General features: G+C 39.9%; 1 protein-coding gene across 2 annotated transcripts in view; it reads right to left on the bottom strand.

Moving 5' to 3' along the window:
• RNF152 (ring finger protein 152) overlaps window positions 1-8,073 on the bottom strand; it is a 36,632-nt gene extending 28,559 nt beyond the window's left edge. Inside the window, exon 1 of one of the 2 annotated variants that reach the window (XM_063451822.1) lies at window positions 7,763-8,073. The gene's annotated coding sequence lies outside the window, so the exon portion shown is untranslated. Of the gene's footprint in view, window positions 1-6,584; window positions 7,040-7,762 lie in introns of those variants that run through there. The other variant, XM_063451823.1, reaches the window with a different exon arrangement.
• Window positions 8,074-24,405: the final 16,332 nt, after the last annotated feature.

Below are 24,405 nucleotides of genomic sequence, written 5' to 3'. Positions count from 1 at the left end.
ACCGACTTGCTCTTTTAATACCATCCTACACTTATCAGTGTTTGTATCTTCTGTACTATCATGAGCCCTTAACACAAATATATATATATATATATATATATATATATATATATATATATATACACACACACATACACACACACACACACACACACACACACATGTAAAAAAAACACTTAGAATGACATTTTATACATATCTATACATAAATACAAATAAATATATATATATATATATATATATTTAAATGTTTACATAAGTATACAAGTAGAATTTAAATACATATATGCACATTAGAATTCTACATGTATATTTATGTATTCTTTTAACATAACTATGTGATTTTATAATTTAAAATTTGAGGTACATGCCTGACAACCCAGGCAGAAAGTCCAGAGAATTTAATTAGCAAGCACTATATTTAACCCTGTAACTTTCCAAGACACCATAAAACCTGTACATGGGGGGTACTGTTTTACTCGGGGGACCTTGCGGAACACAAATATTTGTGTTTTAAAATGGTAAATTGTATTACAACTATGATATTGTCAACAAAAGTGAAGTTTTTTGCATTTTTCACACACAAATGGCACTTTCACTGACAATATAGTATTGTTGGAATACGTCTTACTGTTTTGAAATATTAATATTTGTGTTCAGTGATGTCTGCCAAGTAGAACAGTGCCCCCCATGTACCAGTTTTATGGTGTTTTGGAATGTTAGAGAGTCAAATATAAGGCTTGCATTTCAGTTTTTTCATATTCAAATTTGCCAGATTGGTAATGTTGCTTTTGAGACTGCATGGTAGCCTAGGAATAAGAATTACCCCTATGATGGCATACCATTTGCAAAAGTAGACAACCCAAGGTATTGCAAGTGGGGTATGTTCAGTCTTTTTTAGTAGCCACTTAGTCACAAACACTGGCCAACATTGGTGTTCATATTTGTTTTTGTGTGAAAAATGCAAAAAACTATTATGAACGCTAACTTTGGCCAGTGTTTGTGATAAGTGACTACTAAAAAGACTGGAAATACCCCATATTCAATAACCTGGGTTGTCTACTTTTGCAAATGGTATGCCATCATGGGGATTATTCTTATATGATTTTTAGCCAATCCAGTGCATACCCATAGGGGCCAAATGCAATTTTGGCAAATCAGCACCTCCGCATAGAGATGCATTGAATCAATGCATATATATGAGAAAATGTCAGCGTCTCCATGAAGAGTGTGCAGACCCTGAATGGCAGTGCTGCATACTGTGCATCTGAGGAGTCCAGAGGGGGCAATGTAAACACTGCCTTTTCTCTCAAAAGGCAGCGTTTGCATGAAAATGCCTGCCAGTAATGATTATACTCACCAGAACAAATACAATAATAATACAACAAAGGAATGATATCACCCAGTGGAACTTCCTGTCTGTAAGCAGCCTGTAAGCAGACATTTTTCGCACACTTGCAGGCATGTAAGGGACACTAGAGTCAGCAGAACAACAATTTAATGTAGTTGTTCTTGTAGGTATTTCAATGTAAACACTGACCATAAAGACCTTTTTCTACATCCACAACACAAAAAGAGACAACATCCACTACGCACACATATTGCATTCACTACACACAATACACACACTGCGTCCACTACACAAACAGACATTGCATTTACCACACACTGCATAACATAATGGATGTTGATGTGCTTTTGGTGCGGGGGGCGGTGGCAGCATTTCATCTTTGGACTCAGGCAGCACAATGTCTTGGGCTGGCCCTGCCAGAATGTAATGCAGGCACCAAACAGACATTAGAGCAACCCACAGCACTAAGCAGGAAACAAGAAAAGCATGTAATCTCATCACAAGCAAATGCACACATTACATTGTAATAGTTATCTGCAGCTGACCTTTCAATACACATTTTGCACATGATGTTTCTACTTTACAGTTTCTAAATTGCCAAAATAGTTATCTTGTGCTAAGAGGTGAGCAAGATTTCAGAATTATTATTGGTCATATATATTCTACACAAAATAACTAAAAGGAAGTAGCTACACGGCTTAATAGAGGCTACGAATCCAGTCCCATTGACCTCTTTTAACATATAGGGAAACATTGGGAGGCTAGTACGCATGCGCGTCAAAATGCCAAATGTGCATATCAAATACTATCTATGACAGTCATTTGATCAAATGACAGAATTTCACTCAGTTATAGAAGTTGGAGCACTTCTAGTAGCTGTCTGGAAGACAGTCATTACAGATGTGTTAACCCTACAATGTAAGCATTGCAGTTTGTACAATATTGCAATGTTTTAGTATGCAGGGTTAAAACTACAAGGCCACTGCACCCAGACCCTTTTCAATGAGATGAAGTGGTCTTGGTGCCTATATTAGTCCTTGAATTATTGGTAGGGAGGAAAATGTCATCTAGAAAGTAAGACAGCATTTTTAGTGAATTATTTTGCAGCAGACAGCATACCTGTTCTTTTAAAGTGCACCTAACATGAGCAGCATGATTTGGCATTAGGGTAAAGAGAAGAAACTGTAATTTATACATTGATGGCCAAAGCTCTATCAAATGTATATATAAAAAGTTATTTCGCTACGCACCATTTTGACCTTCTCAAACACTGTCGCTGCTGCAGCTTGTGATAAGTATATATTTTATTCTAAACATTTGCTGATGGTTTCCCAGCACATTGTACTGGAATTAAATATATTTTATTTCTGAATGTAAACTTATCACCCATGGAAGACATGTTTACAATTTATAAATGAGAATTTAATGATCACATTACAAACAATATATTTATTGTTAAAGCCAAATCACTGGCAAAATAGAAAAAAGAAAATATTAAACAGTCATGGATGGAATGCATTGTAGCTGATTTTACCTTTATCACTTTTGTTCTAAGTACTTTGCAATTTTTAAACGTTCATAAAAAAAAGTTTTGTTTTTTTTAAAGGACTCCCAACACATGGTTCTCTGACGCCAGAGGTAATCATGAACACGTGGTAAAGTATGCTTATATAAGTGCATCATGAACCATATGTACATACATATACAAATGATACATTGTATGTTCTATGCATGCTATCGTAAATCGCTGTGGTTATATAGTTTCTAGCGCTGGCTTAGTAGTATAGGGTAACTGATGTCACTCTGTTTTTAAATGCAATCTGGCAATAAAGCCGGAGTGTTGGCAACAAGGAGGAGGGTTGCCCTGCTTAGGAAATTCCCCATGCAAATTAAAATCACACAGCTGGCAGGACACAGTTGGCACTGGAGGTGGGCGTTACAGTGTAACACCCCCAGAACTGTGAGTATGGTAGTACTGGACTGGAGGTATGTAGCGTTAGTATCTAAAAACCTCACATATTAATATATTGTTTATTTCATGTTAGATTATATATTTGGTGCCTATGATGGGGATTTCAGTTAAAGGACCACTTTATCCCAATAAAGTTATCTGTGTGCAGTGGTCCTTTAGTTTTAACCCTGCAATATAAAGCATTGTAGTTTAGTAGATGCGTAGTAGATAGTGGCTGTCTACCTGGCAGCAGTTGTGTATTTAGGATTTGTGCTGCCCTAGGCAGAACTGTGCTCGGGCAACCCCCCCAATTTAAATTTTCCCCACCCCTTCCTGTCAAGGCCATACTTTGACTGACAGACGCTCACTCACTGACAGATGCACACTCACTGACAGATGCACACTCACTGACAGACGCACACTCATATACACTGACAAACAATGACATACACAAACTCACTGATTTGACACACTGATAGACAGACATACACTATTACTCGGACACACACTGACAGACTCACTGACAGACGCACACTCTTACTGACAGACGCACGCACTCACTGACAGACCGACACACACTCACTCAAAATTCACTGACACGCACTCACTCAAATTCACTGACACACACACACACTCACTCAAATTCACTGACACACACTCACTCACATTCACTGACACTCACTCACTCACACACACTCACTCACTCACTCACTCACATTCACTGACACACACACATTTCCCCCACTCACAATTACTATTTTTTTTAAAATATGAAATCCACCCAGCCTTTTGGGATAGCTGGGTGGATTTCTCACCTGGGGTCCAGTGGGGCTGCAGGGCAGGGAGGCGGCCGGACGTGCAGGCTGGCGGGCGGCGAAGGAGCACTTTCCCCTGAGCTCTCATATCTTACGTCATATTCCAGCTCCCGGCATTACTGCTGGTCGCGCGAGGGAGCTGAGCAGAGAGAGCTCAGGGGAAAGTGCGCCCTCGCCGCTTGCCCGGGGGAGCCCAAAGGTGGCTAGCCAGCCAGCTCTTGGGCTCCCATAAAATGAGGCAAACAAGGTATTTGGGGGCAGCGTTTTTGCCGCCCCCTGGAAACTGCCTTGTTTGCCTCGCGGTAGACACATGCCTGCCTTGCAGCCATTAGTGGTGCTTCCACTGTGAAAGCTCTGTTCTCACAGCTAACCTTCAATCAGAGCCAAGCGCTGTCATGCAAACACTTTTTACCTCCAATGCTCTTCTATGAGGAGCACTGGATGACGCATTTAGAACTGTCTGCGTGACGTTGCAAGAGGCAAGTTAAACGTCTAAAGGGACTCACTCTCGAAGCTGGCAAAAGACTTAAGATTTGGGTAGCTGAATATATATTAGGAGGAGAACACTATAGGGTTCCTTTAAAATTAACACTTATGACAGGTTAATTCAAAAACTATAAACACAATACATAATATATATACTGGACTAATACGGCTAATTTTATATATATATATATATATATATATATATATATATATATATATATATATATATATATATATATATATATATATATATATATATATATATATTAATTATACACACACACACACACACAAGAATAACATATCAAGTAAAAATGTATGCAGAAGAAAATTACAAATTGTATTTAGAATTTCTGATATGCTGCCAACACATCCTGCACCACTATTACAAAATAAGTTGGCATTATATGTGAGAAGGCCATACATTAGGGCCAATTTTGGGTATTGTTTAAAATTGCCAACAGGATGAAATTTTATCTTTAGGCTATTTACTGTATGTTTTTTTAGTTATTGCCTCTGCTGTTAACCGCCTGAATATATGACTATTGTGAGATCAAACTCTACCATAGGCCTACTTATACATTAAATTGGTGTTTAAAAACAATGGTGAGATAATGGTTAATGAGTTATTAAGATCGGTCTCCATTATTGCTAATTATAGGACCATCACATTTCCAAACTAGAATAAAATTTAAAGAAAACATATCTGCGAGCACACCGCCACAGATGACTTTGCAAATATAGTTACATTTTCTCAAACATTTTAAGACACTAACAAAATAAGCCATGTGCCAATTAGGTATCACTGGAAATGAAAACTGTATCCTACTCCTTTAAAGAAGAAGGGGGAAAATAGATGATGTCACAGTCACTACTCTGCAGCACCCATATCACCTATAACTAAAATGCTTAATTAATGGGTATATTTCAAAATGTATTATTAATAACCTGTAAAATCTGATTTGAAAAGCTGTGTAAAGAATGAATCAATACTGTAACTAGAGTAAACATACAGTAACATAGTTAATGTGTCAGGATATCAACATCTTGTAACAAAGCTTTTTTTCCTCAACTGCAAGACAAAAGGCACGCCACCTTAAGTAATAATAGTTAATATGCAAATGATAGTTTTGTGCTGGGAAACGGAGTATTATAGAATATATTTTTAAAACCATACTCACTGCAGCTGTTAACCACAAACAAATAGTATATATTATAAGATGCATTCCAGTATACAATAATGGGTATATGTTATATGGTCATTTAAACCAAGCAAGTCAACTAATCTTTTCCAAAGGGCATCATTTACTCTAATTTCTAGACTGTATACCCTAAAACTATGAATCCAGTTATTGATATATTTAAAGAGCCTCACTAAAGTCACTATCTCTGGAAGAATGACTGCATAAGTCACACAATAGGATAGGCATGAAATGAGACATAAAGAATTCAGGAGCCTCAAAAATGCAACACTATGATTGCCACAGAGGTGAAAACCACATGGTGAATGGTTTTCGCTCCCATGAAGTACATGGACCTAATCTATGTCCAAATGTCACATACACAATTATAAAAAAGAAAAAAGAAAATCAATTAAATTGGACATATCTACCCTAACCAAACAGTGCTTAATATCAATATGGCTACGGCATAGGACTGCATATTTTAACTAACCCAGCCAAAATTATGAATTCTTCAGCCATTAGATCACAGACATTCCTTTATTTATGTATAATGAATCCCACATGAAAACAATGTCAAACTAGCACCAATTGACAGCATCCAATATGCATGCATAAATAAATCATTGCACATAGTGGAAGTCTGAATACTTGAAACCCCAAAAAGGATTATGGGTGACCCAGTAATATATAGTTGGAATTAATAATAACAACAACAAAGCAGCCTGCAATTCTAGCAGTTCCACAGCGGAGGCTGCCTTCTTGTTTCTGATTCCCACTTGATTTATAGCAAGCATTACCTAGCACAGTCAGTAGCTCCTTGGTGCCTGCATGATCCTATCAGTTGCCAATGCTTAGGGTTTTGTTGGAGCCAAGGCTGGAGAGTAGCATTCGCTTTGTTCTGCCTGCAGTGAATCCCAGGCAGCAGACAGCAAACCCAATCACAACATCCTCCTCTTAACAAGCCCTCCTTCCAGCTTCACTGAGAAAAAAAAAAAAAAAGTAAACCATCTCCCTCCAGAGACATGCAGAACCAGACCACCCCCTGGAACAGCTGCGGTCCACCCAACGACACCGAAGAGCTGGTAGAAGAAGTTCCCATTATTTTGTAGCCCTTCCAGCAAGCTGCTGTGTATACCTCCCAGGCTGAAAGGGTTAAAAGCAATACAAGTCTCCTATGTAAATTTTAAAGCAACAGCTCCATCTGACTCAACCCTTCACGTTAGCAGCCCGCAATGTGCAGGATTCCAAGATAGAATGTAAACAAGAATGTGTATCTGTAATGCACAGAAAGCTTGATAGACATGTTTGGGTCTGCCAGTGTTATTATTATTAGCACCTATAGACTGGGTATAGGGGGAGACAGGAAGCAGTGGTTAAGTAACAATGCAGTAACTGCCATCTCAGACAGCAATGCTTACATTTCCTGGACTTTGGCAAGTATTTGCTTCACTTACTGAGATGGCATCCTGGAACACAAACCTTAAGTGTCTGCTGTGGAGTCCAATCCCCACAATGCTCAGGCTGCTCATGGTAGGCGTTCCTGTCAATAGGAAGTCTATTTCTGTCCCAAAACAGGGGTGCTACCATAAACACAGCTCACTTCACCGGGGGAGCACAGTGTGAAAAGCAGGGCTGAGTGTGAGAGTATAGAAAGGCACAGCGCTGCAGGTATAGGCTAAGCTCACTCAGACCTTCCCTGGCTCTGAGCACCGGCAGGATGCACTAAGCAAGGCACAGCAAGTCTCTGCAGCACACAAGCCTCCACCAGTCTGCCTTATTATATAAACAGTACATTGGCTTCAACACCCAGCCAAGCCCTGCAGTTCTCACTTCCCATCCCCAGACCAGGGAAGCGTTCACGAGCAAATCCATGGTGTGAAGAAACCAATGTTGGTCACAGTGCTGGCTGACAGTTCATGTGCTTAGAGCCAGATCGTTAATCAGGCAGAATACAGTAATAAGAAATGGGACTCACCAGATCTGAGGCTTGCTGCTTGTATTGCTTTTATCCAGTCCTGTGTAATTTGTGATAGCAGTATGTATTGCCCCTCTCCAACCCTGTGCAGATACAGGAGGCTCTCACAATGCCTGATAGCAGTCTGTATTGCCCCTCTCCAGCCCCGTGTAGGTACAGGAGGCTCTAACTATGTCTGATAGTCTGTATTGCCCCTCTCCAGTCCTGTGCAGGTACAGGAGCCTCTCACAGTGCCTGATAGCAGTCTGTATTGCCCCTCTCCAGTCCTGTGCAGGTACAGGAGCCTCTCACAGTGCCTGATAGTCTGTATTGCCCCTTCCAGCCCTGTGTAGGTACAGGAGGCTCTAACTATGTCTGATAGTCTGTATTGCCCCTCTCCAGTCCTGTGCATGTACAGGAGGCTCTAACTATGTCTGATAGTCTGTATTGCCCCTCTCCAGCCCTGTGCAGGTACAGGAGGCTCTCACTATGTCTGATAGTCTGTATTGCCCCTCTCCAGCCCTGTGCAGGTACAGGATGCTCTCACTATGTCTGCTAGTCTGTATTGCCCCTCTCCAGCCCAGTGCAGGTACAGGAGGCTCTCACATAATGCCTACTAACAGAGTATTTAGTTGTGTATGGGCTGGTCCTTTGACTTTTCTCGCTCGAGTTAAGGCAGAGGAAAGAGGGTGTTGCCCTTTTTGTTTATGTTTTAAAACTTAGCAGCGAAGCCAATAAAGGAGAAGTAAATCATGACGTGATCATGTCTCAATAACTAGCCACAGTTGGGTACTTTTGTGTATTTTGTTTAATGCCCACTTTAAACAGTGTTTACATTCCCTCCACAGATATAGCCATGGAGGAATTATATTTAACTCTTGCAGAACTCCTCAGTTTAAACAGTAAAAGGTTAACCCAATACAAAGGGTGTATATATTGCATATTTTCGCACAAAATAAACTAATGTTGCCATCTAAAGATACTTTGTTACCTACCATGTACTTATTTTATAGTTAGTCACTGAGATTAGACAGGGGCCATAGAACCTTAAATTGGTCCCATTAAAGGAACAGTGCAGCATTAGGAATACATATCTGTAGCCCCGTTTCTCCTTGTAATTTAGGTTCCCCTGTAAATATAAAACCAAAATAAATAAAATGAACTAATTACTCACCCTTTCCCCAGATTCGAGTTTCCCTTGGTGTTGCCGCAACCTTCTCTTTGGAGTGATGTCCAATCCAATGCTCTTCATCTCTTGGGCACCTTAGGGACATGCGCGGTGCTCGTGTCAATGCGCCTAAGATTCTGCCATAGCGAATCATAGAATATAATAATTCACTATGGCTGACCACATTGCATGCGTGCATGATATCACGGTATGTTACAGTATGAGAACCAGAAAGTAAGATTCTTTCTCTCATACCCACAGGACTTGGAGGCATGACTTGAAGCTGTGCTTCCAAACCCTCTAAATATTTTATTACATGTTTTTTTGGGGGGTAGGTGGCCAGGTATAGAACAGGGCATTGGGGGCTAATGGCACATTTTAGACTTGGGGTCTCCTCCTCCCTGGCGACGCCAATGGTGCCCTCTTTCTGTCTCAGTTTCCTAGCATTGGCGCTGTGCACCCTTTGCACCTGCCAAGGATCGCCCCTGAAGCATCCCTATTTGAAGAATGAAAGAGGGGTCCCAAACTGGTAACCTGCCTAGGGCCTTGTGGAGTCTTTTAATCCCTCTCTGTTATTATGTAATAAACAAATGGGTGTACCGATCTTGTATGCTGCCCTGCCCCTCTTCTGTGTATTACCATTACAATCCTGTACTGCTTTCCAGGTATTTGGGTGTGTTCTGAATTGTTCCTATAAGTTGGTTCACTGTGTATATGAATGCATATAAAGCGACATAACAGGTTTATTTGTTTATTTTTTTTAATGTCTACTTCTGTGATTGAAAGTGATAATCTATGCATCAAAACCATTTTATTGCATTGAAGTAGTTATGGTGCCTGGAGACCCCTGATGCCAACTCACTGTTCAATGTAAACTGATTTGATTGGTCCAACTCAAAGGTTGCCCCAAGTGAGTGTCCCCAAGCACATTAGCCAAATTATAGTACCGATAGGCATTGATGGGGGTGTCTAAAGCCCCAGATGTAGGGCTCTTTAGCCCTGAATCTATACAGTTGGTGGCGAGGGATAACATTAGTGCTTGGTTCTTTTTTTTTATGTCAGGCAGGAGCTTTTCAAAGCAACCAATTATTATAAAAAGAAAGATCAGTAGGATAGCACAGCATGGAACTGCTTGGGGGAGGGTGTGCCAGGTGACTGTCGGTAGGGCATATTGCGGACAGAACATTGCTGTACATAGTTAGTAATGTGCGATTACATTACATCTAATACCTGGCTGTGCAGCATATGCTTGTTTCTGGCGGTGAGATCCTGGAGACCAAACGCAGCACGCTACTCGTAGTTAGAGATGACTGGGAAAAACATGAAAAGTCATGGTATGTCCCCACCTCTGTCAGTTTAGGGGTCATTAAGCTTTCCTATGTGCCCAAATCCAAGGTGTTTCTAGAATCTAGCAAAACCTGTGATACTAGGCTAGCATTGCGAGGAAATGATAGACAGAGAGCCTTCTGCTGATGTTTTCAGCTAGTATCAGTGCTGACCATTGCTGCTTGAGCTGATGCTTTTTTTTGTTTGTTGCTTTTAATAACATTGTTTTCCGTCAAATTGCTGAATTTTCCTTCTTTACACTGCCAGCCATGTGACATCTTATGCCAGGATGTGGGCACGCAATGCTTCATGTGGCCAGCAGCCAATCAGCTGGAACTGTCACAGCAACTGTCTGCACTGGTTAGCCAATAAAGTTGTATCACTTTTGTCTCAGCAACAGAGCTTAGTTTACATATGAATTTAATACTAGAGGGCCTAATTTAGGGTCTCATCTATCAATTCATGTAAAAACAAGTCTTCTACTTACACATAGCTACGAGTAAATGCCAAAAGACAGCTCATCCCATGAGGATTATAATGGCATATATTTAAAAAGCAAATGTTTTTCCAAGATTATGTCCCTTAACTTTCTACTTTTCATTCTATCAAAAGTAGTTTGTTTATTGACATATAAGAGCATTTCCCGAAGAAATAGAATAAGAATACATCATTTAAAGTAAGATGAAGGGGAATTTAACTGACTAAGTCTGTATGTAGACCTATTAGTATCATTCATTCTTACCAGTCAAGCTGTGACTGTGGGGAGGCTGGGGACATGAAAAGGTTAATAGCCTGCAGTATTACAGGGTTATTTACTAAAGTGAGACTTCAAAGTGAATTTCAAATTAGGCTGAATGGAAATTTCTGTAGCTGACTGACAAGCAAAGCGGACTTAGAGAAGTTTCCCCGTGTGGCTCTTATGGCTTTAAAGGTACACAATAGTGTTAGGAATATAACAATATAATCCTTACACTATAAGTTTAAAAGCACATTTTAGGTCCCCAGCCCCCTTCTCCTTACTTTAAAAAGGTAGTTCACTTACCATTTTTCCAGCGCCGTGCCAGTCCACTCCTTGGATAAAATCATCAGATTTGACAATCTCAGGCAATCCAATGCTTTTCCATATTTCCCATAGGGGAGCATTCAGTGTCTCCGTGCAGAGTGTGGACACGCTGAACGTCAGTATTGCACACTGTGCAGCACTGGCTCAGGAAGCACTGCTAGTGGCCATCTGAATGACTGCCAGTAGAAGTATTACTAGGCAGTAATATAAACACTGCCTTTTCTTTAAAAAGGCAGTGTTTACAATAAAAAGTCTGTGGGGTGTGGGTGGGAGTGGGGCGGACAGCCATGCTGTGTGGATGCATGAACAAGCAGCTCTAGCAACTTTTCTACTTTTAAGTTCACCAAATCAGATAACTTACCTATAAGACACCTGGAAACCATGGTCTAAAAGGAGGAGCAGTGCTGGTCCCGTATATTACCTCTGTCCCCATGGCTGAGGCTTACTCCGGTGGTGAGTGGAGTGGACGGCCGCCACTCTACTATCCTGTCCAATTACTTTGGGATAGATCCTCAGCTCCACGAGTTGCTGGCCCTTTCCACCCTCCCTCTTTGGACCAGTGGGGGTGATCCCGGTCCTCACCTTGGGGGGGGCCCTGCCGATAAACCTCATGCTGACTTTCCCTTCTAAAGCACCATGGGCTATGCAGTTCTTTGGGACAAACTAATCCAACACCTCAGCCTGCCTTCTAGTGGTGAGCAGAAAGACCACTTACCCAATGACTTACCAGCAGGATCCAACGAACAGCCACAGCTCCAGTCCTGAAGCACGCCTGAGCGGGAGGAAGGCATCGGGAACAACCCAGTGGTGCTGTTGTGGTGCATGGCACACCTAGGAGCCCTCACCCTGCATCTACCCAGAAGGCCAGTACCCTGTTGAGGAAATCGCTGCCCTTATCAAGCCCTCTCCACCACACCATCTGGATGACACACCTGACAATACTGGCAGTAAAATTGTAGCAGGACTTTGCAATAACATTGGAGGGCATTGACTGACTCACGCTGACTTTCAGTCACTCACTACCAAGGCTTACATGCTAAGCAATATTTATGTTTATTATTGTTTTTGTTTCTGAGCAGATCTTAGTTTAATACTGTGCATCCCCATTACTTAAGTTCTGGGCATTTCTTAGCACTTACTTTAGACCCCCAAGGTGATAAAGATCTCAGCATGTAACCAAAGCTACTTGACTTCTGTTAATCAATCTTTGATACGCCTTCACAGTGCCTATACTCTTCTTAGCTACTTGTATTCCTTTCTTAAGTCTAGCACTGTTTTGTTTTACTCTAAAAAAAATATTTTTTAAATGTGCAGTTTCCTGTATCTACATTGACTACCATATATTGCTTATCAATGCTTAATTACCAATGTATGTGCCATTTTTCTGACTATGCTATGCACATCAAAAATAAAGAATATAAAAAAAAAAGCCTGCAGGGACAGACTGTAGTCAACAGAATATCAACATTAAGCTGTATTCCAATAACTATAGTGTCCCTTTAAATGTAAATTTCACTTGGAATTTCTCTTTACTTACCTTATCCTAGTGCCAATGTCCCTCGGCGCTGGGCCTACGCTCCCCTCTGCCGCGCGCGCTTTAGACCTCCCCATAGGAAAGCATCCAATGAATGCTTCAAGTGGTTTCCCTGAATTCAACTGAAAATGCAACTTACAATGACTCCTCCAGTCTCAAAATTATTCAACCCCTTGAATAGAATCCCTCACAACAACACAAATAAGCAAAACGTGTTGTCTCAAGCACATATGGTGTTCTGAAGTTGGCAAGAGGAAACAGAAGAGTATATAAGAGGGAATAATAACAATAGTATGAAGAGCTCTGAAACTGGAAAAATAGGATTTCACCTAATCCTTTAAATACTGAAAAAATGTAAAACACTCTGAGGTGTGGGTATCCAGGAGCTACGTGATATTACAGAATTAGTGATGTCGCGAACATAACATTTTCCGTTCGCAAACGGCGAACGCGAACTTCCGCAAATGAACCGGGCGAACCGCCATAGACTTCAATAGGCAGGCAAATTTTAAAACCCACAGGGACTCTTTCTGGCCACAATAGTGATGGAAAATTTGTTTCAAGGGGACTAACACCTGGACTGTGGCATGCCGGAGGGGGATCCATGGCAAAACTCCCATGGAAAATTACAGAGTCTGGTTTTAATCCTTAAAGGGCATACATCACCTAACATTCCTAAATTGTTTGGAATAACGTACTTTAAAACATCAGGTATGATGTTGTATCGATCAGGTAGTGTAAGGGTTACGCCCGCTTCACAGTGACAGACCAAACTTCCCGTTTAACGCACCGCAAACAACCGCAATTTGCAGAAGGTTGGATACCGATCGATGGTTCGATATTCTGAGCCCTCTCTGATTTACTGTACGCGACTATTCGATATTCCCACAAATTTGATATAGCATTTATGTTTGTTTGAGACCACCTTAAAAATATTGGAAATCGCTAAAAATCATGATCACTATATACTTTCTCTACAAACCTCTAAAACGAACCAAACTACTCATCCATCCACTATACCACTTTATCCCACCTAGAACTAGTGCCCAGTTTAACCCCTTAAGGACACATGACATGTGTGACATGTCATGATTCCCTTTTATTCCAGAAGTTTGGTCCTTAAGGGGTTAAATACTTGACTCTTACTTACCCACACTCAGTCATGCCACACTCATTTAACCACTACTCTCACTGAATCCCTCTGACTACGGCTAAATTAATCTTCTACATCAGAACACTACTCCTAAGATTGGGTTGTATCCATGTCTCAGGTCTTTCATTTAGAATAGGGGCAGCTTTGGTCTCCTTCAACACTGACACTCCAGTGCATATTATTAAAAGATTGGGCAGATGGAAATCCTCAGTCTACAACCGATATATTCCTCATCCCGAGAAAGAAATGAAGAAAGCTTTTAAAAGCTTTTAAAAGTTTGGCTTTGTAAATTTGATGCAATAAGTGTGTTTTTCTTTAATACCTTTTCACCCTCTTTGCATGAACCCGATTTACATATATTACTAATATGTTTCTGAACATATATATTATATTATTCACTCACTCACTCACTCACTCTCTGGGCCGGCCTAAGACATCAGGCTGCCTAGGTCCAACGATAAATGACTATGGGGGATAATGTATAATAAACACAGGTTACTGGCTATGGGAGGATAATGTATAATAAACACAGGTTACTGGCTATGGGAGGATAATGTATAATATTCTCAAATCAACAGCACATGGAGAGACAAAACAATATAAAAACAGCCAGGTGCAAACCATATAAGCACTCCCTCAAGTGCTTTAAATATTCAAATGTATATAGGATATAGAATGCACACCATAACAATCTCAAAAAAATATTTAAATTTTATTATGTACAAAAAAGTACCAGAATGTAAACATATAAGAAAAAATAAATATAAACAAAGTAACAGAAGTAAAGGCAGATACAATAAAATAATAGTAATAAATTACCACAAAAATCCTTACAAGCCTCAGACAGAAACACGAGTCACCAAACCCCCCCAACGTTTCGGCACCAACTGGCCAGGTACCCTTGATAAAGGCAGCCAGTTGGTGCCGAAACGTTGGGGGGGTTTGGTGACTCGTGTTTCTGTCTGAGGCTTGTAAGGATTTTTGTGGTAATTTATTACTATTATTTTATTGTATCTGCCTTTACTTCTGTTACTTTGTTTATATTTATTTTTTCTTATATGTTTACATTCTGGTACTTTTTTGTACATAATAAAATTTAAATATTTTTTTGAGATTGTTATGGTGTGCATTCTATATCCTATATACATTAGGATAATGTATAATAAACACAGGTTACTGGCTATGGGGGGGATAATGTATAATAAACACAGGTTACTGGCTATGGGAGGGATAATGTATAATAAACACAGGTTACTGGCTATGGGGGGGATAATGTATAATAAACACAGGTTACTGGCTATGGGAGGATAATGTATAATAAACACAGGTTACTGGCTATGGGTGGATAATGTATAATAAACACAGGTTACTGGCTATGGGGAGGATAATGTATAATAAACACAGGTTACTGGCTATGGGAGGATAATGTATAATAAACACAGGTTACTGGCTATGGGGGATACTGTATAATAAACACAGGTTACTGGCTATGGGGGATAATGTTTAATAAACACAGGTTACTGGCTATGGGGGATAATGTATAATAAACACAGGTTACTGGCTATGGAGGATAATGTATAATAAACACAAACACAAAAAAAATGAATGCAGCTTCAGAATTAATCTAAATTGTATGCTGTCTAGGAGGTGGGAGGGTCTGCTGCTGATTGGCTGGAATGTATCTGCTGACTGTGAGGTACAGGGTCAAAGTTTACTCAATGATGACGAATAGGGGGCGGACCGAACATCGCATATGTTCGCCATCCGTGGTGAACGCGAACAAGCTATGTTCGCCAGGAACTATTCGCCAGCGAACCGTTCGGGACATCACTATACAGAATATATGAGAAATTAGGTAAGTATAACCTTAAGTGCACAACCTTAAGTGCACATCCTACATTACAAGGTTGTGCACTTAAGGTTATACTTACCTAATTTCTCATATATTCTATAATATCACGTAGCTCCTGGATACCCACACCTCAGAGTGTTTTACGTTGTCTCAAGCACACCTGATGCAAATAATCAAGGGCTTCATTATTTGCACCAGGTGTGCTTGAGCTGGAACACTTGAAGTACCTGAACTGTTTAGGGGTTTGTTGACTGTCACATTTGTCTGATGTTAGAAATATAGCTAAGTAAAAAGAATGGTCCACAAAGTTAAGAGAAGAGATCATCACCCTCCACAAACAAGTAAAAGGATACAAAAAGATAGTGAAGGCACTGAATGTTCCTAGAGACACTGTTGGAAGCAAAGTTTGCAAGTTCAGATTAAAAGGAACAGTGGTTATACTACCTAAGCGTGAGAAAAAGGAGGAGAAAGCAGGTTGTGAAAAATCCTGCAAAAGACCTGCAGTAAGATTTGGTGGCAACAGGCACTGAGGTTTGAGTGAGCACAGTAAGGTGCGTACTAAAAGCAGAAGGTTTCTATACCCCAATACGTACACCACTACTGACCCAAAAGCACAATGAAAGTCGGCTCCAGTATTGTCAGGATTACAGTATGATCCAGCACGTAGAATTGTATAACACAGAGGACTGATAGGTAACGTATACCCGACCTTAGAATGGCCAGACTAACGTACCAAAAAATAGTCAGGAATGGTAATGGGATACAGAAAGAGACACAACGATAAGGAAAAGCGAGGAGTCAGGGATGCCAGAAAACAGGGAAGTCAAAAACAATGCCAAAGTCAAATAACCAGAATTACCAGAATAAATAACATGCTCTCAGACAACCACAAGGGAAACCACGACAGGGCACTGAGCAGGATGAGAACTGGACCTAAATACCTCTAGATCTGATAGGCTGTAATCGGCCTCTGACCCCAAAGGCAGTTACTAGGTTCCCATTTGCATAATGCTGCTCAGCACAAACCTTCCTGTTGATTTGATTGCTGCTTGGCACAACTTTTCCTGTCAGGACAGTACTATTGTTCGGCACAACTTTTCCTGTCTGAACAGTAAATTCCATTAATCACATTTTTATAAGCGGATGAATACGTGACAAGTATGCTCAAAATCATAAATATGCCACAGAAGTTTGGGGATTCGGTTCTGTGGAGAGATGAAACAAAACTGGAACTTTTTGGCCCAATGGATCAGCTGTATGTCTGGAAGAAGAAGAAAAAAGCATATGCTGAAAAGAACCCTCTGCCTAAGCATGGTGCTGCCTTGGTGATGCTCTGGGGCTGCATTTGTTGTGTGGAGCTATTTCAATTGCTTTTGTTTGATTTGTTCATTGCGAACAGCTGAAAGTCTGTTAGTTTTGTCAATAAACCTGATTTTGAACGGGGGCTGGATAATTTTGATTACAACTGTACTTTTACTGTAACTAAACCTTTAACAATTTAGTAAATCAGGGAATTTGTGAATCCACATGCTCCAACATAGATCTTGGCGTGGAACAAGAAGCAATACAAGCACTGCAACATACTGTAGCGGTAATGTTGTATAGAGTTCCATGGTGACATCCACTGCTTTAATATCAAACTGTTTAGAAATGGTTCAACATAAACTGGGGCTTCTGAATGCTCAGGGACCACACTGATCTTAGCACATTGCTAATACAGTATGTAGTTTACACTTACATGCGTGGGTTCATACATAGGAAATAAGAGCACCCATGACAAAATATTTTACAGAGGGAAATGTACTTCTAAGCTTATTTCTTCAAATGTTTGAATTTAAATAATTAATATAAAGAAATCCACAATGTTTTAAGTTAGGAATTCAGCTCATTTCTGCATCTGGCAGAACTAAGTCTTTTGAAATGCCAGTGTCCTGTATTGTCCTACAATTTTAAAGTGGGCTTCCTGTCATATAAATAGACTTCCTGTGTAACGATCCTCAACTCATTTTGCTAGCCCTTTTCTTCACTTTGAAAAAGTAGCACTCCGTATCCCAGCTTGGAATAAGGCTTTAAAAAAGAGCAACAAGGGTTACCCAAAGTACCATGACCACTTTTAGTAATTTCAAGTAGTCATGGTGTTTGGAGTCCGTAGGTGTAGAATTTCGCTTTTGAAAAAAGGACATACAGAGTTTAACCCCTCTGCTGCTGCATCATTGGGGTGTCATTAGCCAATTTGGATGAAGAGATTCTGGGTTGTTTCATATCAATTCTGTGCTTATTTAACCCCTTAAGGACACATGACATGTGTGACATGTCATGATTCCCTTTTATTCCAGAAGTTTGGTCTTTAAGGGGTTAAATGCACAGAATTGCCTTCATTGGATTAATGGAGATGGTCTTGGCGATACACGTCATTAGAGCCGGAAGGATCCATATTATCCAGCAGAGATCCAGGTTAGAGGGCAATTTGTTGCAAAACGGTTTGCCCTATTGCCAGGAAACAGGGCTAGAGTACGCTTTACATGGTAAGCACTATAGTGGGCTTTAGTGGTTAAGATGCTTGTAGTAATCCTTTAACTCTTGAGAGTCTGAAATTACTAAACTTGATGCCTCCCTGTTTTAAAATGGCTTACAGAGGGATTAGCCGTAAACTTATATAGTATTAATTATGTATTGTTAATAACATCATTTAAATTCACACTCTCCCTGTTGTGATAAACCATTACCATAACATAACATGAAGCCTAGGGATGGGGAAATATTCGGTTCGAGATTCTGAAATTCGGGACTTCGGGTAAGTGTAGGGTTAGGGAAGGGTTAGGGTTGAGGTAGGGGTAGGATTAAGGAGTAGGGTTAGAGGTAGGTTTAGGGGTTAGGGTTAGGGTTACGCTAACCCTACTCCAACCACTAACCCAACCCCTAACCCTACCCCAACCCTTAACCCTACCCCTACTCCAACCACTAACCTTAACCCTACTCCAACCACTAACCCTACCCCTAACCCTAACCATACTGCAACCACTAACCCTACCCCAACCCTTAACCCTAACCCTTGCCTTAACCCTAAACCTATCCCTACCCCAACCACTAACCCTACCCCAACCCTCTCCTGCTTTGCCACTTTTCAGAAATCCGAAGCACTGTGGCAATTCGGTCCGGTCGGTTCGGCATTCCGAAATTCGGAACTTCAAAAATTAGGCAGGTAGACACTTCGGCACTTCTGACTTTCTGAAGCATCCGAATGTCTGAATTTCCGAAATTCGTACAAATTTGCATTCGGAACAAAACTAATTGCACATGTCTAATGAAGCCTGTCTGTCTTGTCCTGGCTGGTAAAATTACTGATAAAATAGAAGACTCCACCTTTGTAATTTGCTCTTGTTACCTACAACTCTCTCTACCAAGCGTAAAAGGAAACTATTCCCTAAGAAAGTGGCATATGCAATATGCAGGGGTATAAAAAGAGTGCCTAATGAGAGCCCCATCTCTAACTCAATGAATTATTATTATATTAGATCATTTGCAAGCGCTAATTAGAGGTTCCATCGGGAAACCTGTCTTGCTGAGTCCTTGTAAATTATAGCATTTTACTTAAGTGTCTTTTAATTGTTGTTATGCACTTGTATTATTTAACTGTCAGTATATTTTATGTTTAATTGCTAGTTTTTACATTATTGGGGTTCAGTCACCTTCAGGGCTCATTTGATATTTTGCAAAGACCCCATGGATGACATTCCCAATCTGGGTGGGCGGGTGTATGGGAGCAGTGGAAGGTTCATATACTTACCTCAAGTTATCACCCATGGGATTTGTCCTCTTCTTTCTTGAGCTCCTGGTACTTTATCCACCAGGAACCATGTCATTGCTGAGTGCAACATTGATGTCTATGGAAGATCCTGTGAAGCCTTTGCATCCTTCATAGTCCAAATCTCCATAGACAATCCTCTATAGACCATTGGCTGGCTAGCTTACCATTACACTGTCCATTAAGAGAAATGCATTAGCAAGGTGCATTTCGATAACATTTCTCTCAGTGGTAGTCAGTGATAGGCTCAGTGCAATAGATGAGATTTTTTTTATCTGGTACTTGTTATTGTTGGAGTTTGTTTTATTTAAATTATTGCAAATGCCTGAATTTAAAGCAACTGAGAGACACATATAAACATATTACTCTAACTGTGAAAGTTTATGCTGAAGATTGTTGGGCTTTAGTTTTCAACATGTGTTGCTAGGTGGAGGGTATGTTGGATTGTTTAGTGAATATTTACAACATAATGGAACATGATGCAGAGGGCAGTGGTGTTGTTGACCCCATCTGGACTCAAGCACGGGATAGTTCTGACTGGCTTTCCCCCCTTTACACGCCTCCCACCGGAATCGCTCTTCTCTGGCCAGCTGAGTCAGATGTTATTATGTATAAAGTACACACAGTTCCAGGGAAACTAGTATACACCGCTGCAGGAAAAATAGGTGGCTGCAGCCGATTTAACATACTTCCCAACAATTAAAATGGACAAAAAGGGACACTGTAATTTTAGAGGTGTGAATGTGGGTGTGGCCATGGGCAGGCCTGTTCTGAGAGATTTTAGGTGACTTACGAATAACAATGTATGCAACTAAAATGTATTAGAACAAAAACAATGTATCTTATTTACACACACTGATTTCTGAGCCCATTTATTGTAGTTTGCTGTGGAGCTCTGTGTATAAATTCTGGAAAAAAACAAACAAAAGACTGCCGATTTCCTACAAAAGAGGAACAGTTAAAAAGGAAAGAGGGACAGATGGATTTGGGTCCAAAATAGGGACTGCCCCTCCTAAATAGGAACACTTGGTAGGTATAGGTTTAATACAAAGTCCATGTACAGCTCAGAAACTGTGGCTGCTCAGCTTTGCATTAACTCCACCCCTAGGTATAATATGTAATTCACTCAACCTAAAAATACTAGTCTAATTCATCTAAGCAAGCTTTAGTATGTTTGTCTGGAATTACCACTTGGAGATCTGTCAATGGTTCACTGTGGAATCAGCTACCTTAGAACTGAATTACAATTTTGAAATCACCAGTGACTGAAAATGTACAGAAAAACAAGCCTGTAACGTTACATTAGAAGCAACCTATGTAATTAATAGTGACTCTCATCTTCAGAACTCTCTGATTGTGCTCTGTGTCCAAACCACCCAGTTAGCAGAAAAACTTTTGTTCATATACCAAAAAATGGCAGCAACAGTCCTGCATTAAATGTATTATAATATAAAAGAAAAATGTATTGAAAAAAAATTGTACGGAGTTCTGATTGTAAAGATGATCTTGTTTCTCTAATTGTTTCCATCCCAACTTTGGTAAAGTGGGTTAAATGATTGTTAACCGTAGTGGGCATTTATAAGTCTCGTGTTGGAGCCCAATCCATTACTTAGCCAATTAAGTACAACTTTAAAACCCATTCTTTTATGCTATTGATCCAAAAGATGGCAAAACAAAACAAGAAGGAAACAAATCCTTCTTGAGTCCATAATGGCAGTTAAAATTCTCCTTGGACCAAAAACCTGTTAACACACATCAATTATATCCTTGAATATTGTGTTTATGCAAAAAGGCATCCACGGCTTTTTGGTTTTATCTATATAATCTGATAACACAACCTCCTAAGGCAGATAATTTCACATCTTATTGTTCTTACAATAAAGAACCCTTTCAAATGATCTAAGCAAAAACACCTTTCTTCCAGTCTTAATGGCTGACCTCTTGTCTGTTATATATTCCTGCTAATTGCTCATTGCGCTTTGTACTGAGTGACCTGTATATATTTGTACAGTGCTATCATATCCCCTCTGAGGGACCTTTTTTCTATGGTAAACAAATTTTGTTTTTCTAGCCTTTCCTTATAAATAATGTTTTCCATCTCCCTTACTAAGTTAGAACAGATATGGCTACAAAGCTTTTCAGGTTAATTCTAGGTTTTAAAATAGTATGTAAGCTGGATACTGGTTCAGGAATTCTGCATTTAACTATTTTATTTTAAGCCTGTTTCGTGAGGGAAAGTCATAATTTTAATAAAGACACAAAGTTAAAAAATGATCCCTCCTATTAATTCAGTTTCTTTTCTACCCACTTGGTAGTGTCTACAATCAGGACTTAAAATGTCAAGCCCTCCACTACTTGTCAGGCATTAAAAGTTACTTAGCACCACAAGCCTGACGAGTAAATGGCACACTCACCATGGTAAACCTACTCTCCAGGGTTAAATTTCTATTTGCCAGTGGAATTTCTTGAGTCTCAATCATCATAATTTAGTTCAAGGTTAAATTATAATGACAATAGTGGTTGAGGGCATAGGAAGATTGACATATTATTTAAGTATACAAATGCATCCAAGACAAACCAATACATGTGCACTTCTCTACTCTTACAGCTGTTTCCATCAAGGAACTGGAAATGTCAGAGGAAATAGGCGAGTACATCAGCAGCATTTCTGAATAACATGATGCACATAACTCGGAATCCCTAGGTAATAAAACAATACCCAATTAGTTTCACTGCTTTCAAAGATAAAATAAGATCTGTTTGACTGATTTTTAAATATAAGTGCCTACATGACGCCACGCTGCTTATTATTATTATTACTACTTATTACTACTAAGACGCCAACAAATTCTGCAGTGCTGTACAATAGGCAGACTTATAGACAAGTATTTGTTAGAAGATGAGTTGGTCTCACAGGAACATAGGTTGTAGAGGGCTCTGTTCAAATAAGCTTACATTCTAGAGTGAGTGGGAAAAGGTAGGATGTATTTCATGTATGGGAAAAAGTAGATTACTAAAATAGTTTAAAATGAAGGCTTAGTTTTTTTTGATGTGTCAGTTGCAGCAGAGGTCTGTTACCTAGATGTAGTTAGGGAAAGCTATTAACAGATTAATTGATATGCTTTCCTCAAGACATGAGTTTTTAATGATCTTTTAAAGGAACCGAGACTGGGGTAGAGTCTAACAGAGCAGGGAAGGAAGTTACATAGGATGTGCGCAGCCCTAGTAAAATCCTGAGGGTTGGCATCGCTTGTTACGAGTGGAAGTTGCGAATAAGAACAGAGGATAGATGCAGATCTTTGTCAAAGCGTAGGGCCAAGAGATGATGTGTTAGATAAGGGCGAATGCGAGTTGTGTTTTTGAGATTGAAGCAACAGTATTTGGTGAGTGGCTGGGCATGAGTGTTACCTTTCAACATTTCAAATGTACTAGTGGGGACACTAACATTTTAACCCCTTAAGGACACATGACATGTGTGACATGTCATGATTCCCTTTTATTCCAGAAGTTTGGTCCTTAAGGGGTTAAGGGTGCGGCCAGTGGTGGGGCTGTTCTGAGAAATGTAAGGTGCCATAATTTCTGCCACTTCCATCTCAAAAATATTGCCCGCACCTCCCACGCCTCACCCTCTGTCAGTCCCTACACTGTATTATTGTAAGATATAGGACTCAATTTAAAATTCTGGTACTTATTACAAATCTCTACATAATGCTGCTCTTACCTATCCTCACTATCCAAGTATATCCTTTCGCGGCCTCTATGCTCTACCGTTGACCTGCGTCTCTTCCCCATTCATACTCGCACCTCTGATGGTCACCTTCAAGACTTCTCAAAGACTTCCCTTCTCAGTTAGACTCTCACGCATTCTTCCTTCTTTCAAAAAATCTTTGGAATCTTACTTCTTAGGGAAAGCATATCAATTAAACAGTTAATAGGTTTCCCTCTGTCACACATTGGTAACTCAAGTTGCTTCCTCTCCTGCAACTCTGTTATCCTAAAAACTAAGCCTTCATTGTAAACTATTCTATCAACCTACTTTTCCTGTAGATGAAATCTATCCTACCCCCTTACCTCTTGTTTCAATTTACCTCACTCCTTTAGTTCCTGTGCAGCCAACTCAACTTGTTACAAATACTTGTCTGTTAGTCCTCCCATTGTACAGGGCTGCAGAATTTGTTGGCGTTTTATTAATAATAATTAAATAATAATAGTTACTGTTAGTATTATTGCTCTGTAGCTCTGTTATACACTCAAACACCAGCAATATGGATCCCCTAGAAAATAATATTTTGATAGTAAAGAGGAACAGGGGTATAAGGGCTCAAAATAGGTACTGTCGCTGTAGGATTTATAGTTTTTAAAATACGACCGTTTGAAGATGGCAACCACCAAAATACTCTGACCTGTGCCAGGCTTGAGCAGCAAGTGATGTCATAGACAGAGCCTTTTGTACACCTGCTAATGTTTTTATAACTGTATGTTTTAATGAAACTGTGAAGCACTTTGGGCAACAACATTGCAATTAAATGTGCTATATAAATAAATAATAACAGTTACTCCGCCCACTCCAGTTCTAGACTACTGGTGGAGGCAAGAACACTTCACACAATTTCCCCAGAAATTGTAGCTTTTCTAGTTTATAGCTGCTGTGGTAGTGAAAAACAAAAATAAAAAAATAAAAAATAAAACACCTTTTCAATTAATATTTCTATACCCAAACTCAAATCATAAATTTACCAGCACAATGGATATATGAAGGTGTT

The sequence above is a fragment of the Pelobates fuscus genome, chromosome 4 (assembly GCF_036172605.1).
Source record: "Pelobates fuscus isolate aPelFus1 chromosome 4, aPelFus1.pri, whole genome shotgun sequence".
Classification (NCBI taxonomy): domain Eukaryota; kingdom Metazoa; phylum Chordata; class Amphibia; order Anura; family Pelobatidae; genus Pelobates; species Pelobates fuscus.
Note: the sequence above shows the minus strand (reverse complement) of the source record. Positions and strands in the feature narration are given on the sequence as shown.